Source organism: Buteo buteo, unplaced genomic scaffold, assembly GCF_964188355.1.
Source record: "Buteo buteo unplaced genomic scaffold, bButBut1.hap1.1 HAP1_SCAFFOLD_193, whole genome shotgun sequence".
Lineage (NCBI taxonomy): Eukaryota > Metazoa > Chordata > Aves > Accipitriformes > Accipitridae > Buteo > Buteo buteo.
Genome location: NW_027439357.1, coordinates 7501 through 9332, shown reverse-complemented (window position 1 = coordinate 9332; position 1832 = coordinate 7501).

Here is a 1832-nt window from a genome sequence, read left to right as displayed (position 1 = left end):
GAGGACGGTCGGGTAGGAAGGGTGGGTCTAAACCCGCGCGCCCGTAGGGACATCAGGTGTACCCCGGAGTACCCCGGAGTACCGGGCGGGGGCATACGGGGACTGCCCCGGAGTACCGGGCGGGGGTATGCGGGTACTACGAAGGAGTACAGGTGGGGGTTACGGGTAGTACCCCGGAGTACCGGGCGGGGGCATACGGGTACTGCCCCGGAGTACCGGGCGGGGGTATACGGGTACTACCAAGGAGTACAGGCGGGGGTTACGGGTACTACCAAGGAGTACCGGGCGGGGGTACCGGTACTGCCCCGGAGTACCGGGCGGGGGGTATGCGGGTACTGCCCCGGAGTACCGGGTGGAGATATATGGGTACTTCCCCGGAGTACCGGGCGGGGGTTACGGGTACTACCAAGGAGTACAGGTGGGGGTTACGGGTAGTACCCCGGAGTACCGGGCGGGGGTACCGGTACTGCCCCGGAGTACCGGGCGGGGGCATAGGGGTGCTGCCCCGGAGTACCGGGCGGGGGGCATACGGGTACTGCCCCGGAGTACCGGGCGGGGGGATACGGGTACTACCAAGGAGTACAGGTGGGGGTTACGGGTAGTACCCCGGAGTACCGGGCGGGGGCATACGGGTACTGCCCCGGAGTACCGGGCGGGGGTATGCGGGTACTGCCCCGGAGTACCGGGCGGGGGTATACGGGTACTACGGAGGAGCACAGGTGGGGGTTACGGGTAGTACCCCGGAGTACCGGGCGGGGGCATATGGGTACTGCCCCGGAGTACCGGGCGGGGGTATGCGGGTACTGCCCCGGAGTACCGGCTGGAGGTATATGGGTACTTCCCCGGAGTACCGGGCGGGGGTATGCGGGTACTGCCCCGGAGTACCGGGCGGGGGTATGCGGGTACTGCCCCGGAGTACCGGGCGGGGGTATACGGGTACTACCAAGGAGTACAGGTGGGGGTTACGGGTACTGCCCCGGAGTACCGGGCGGGGGTACCGGTACTGCCCCGGAGTACCGGGCGGGGGCATAGGGGTGCTGCCCCGGAGTACCGGGCGGGGGGCATACGGGTACTGCCCCGGAGTACCGGGCGGGGGTATACGGGTACTACCAAGGAGTACAGGTGGGGGTTACGGGTAGTACCCCGGAGTACCGGGCGGGGGTACTGGTACTGCCCCGGAGTACCGGGCGGGGGTATGCGGGTACTGCCCCGGAGTACCGGGTGGAGGTATATGGGTACTTCCCTGGAGTACCGGGCGGGGGTATGCGGGTACTGCCCCGGAGTACCGGGCGGGGGTATACGGGTACTACCAAAGAGTACAGGTGGGGGTTACGGGTACTACCCCTGGCTGCCGGGTGGGGGTAATGGTACTACCCCGGAGTTTCGGCATGGGACGCCAAGCTAAGTCTGGAGCATCAGGTAGGGATGCCAGGACTGCTCTGGACGGTCAGGTAAGGTGGCCAGGTCTACCCCTTGGGCCGGCAAGGGGAGGCCAGGTCTACCCCTTGGGCCGGCAAGGGGAGGCCAGGTCTACCCCTTGGGCCGGCAAGGGGAGGCCAGGTCTACCCCTTGGGCCGGCAAGGGGAGGCCAGGTCTACCCCTTGGGCCGGCAAGGGGAGGCCAGGTCTACCCCTTGGGCCGGCAAGGGGAGGCCAGGTCTACCCCTTGGGCCGGCAAGGGGAGGCCAGGTCTACCCCTTGGGCCGGCAAGGGGAGGCCAGGTCTACCCCTTGGGCCGGCAAGGGGAGGCCAGGTCTACCCCTTGGGCCGGCAAGGGGAGGCCAGGTCTACCCCTTGGGCCGGCAAGGGGAGGCCAGGTCTACCCCTTGGGCC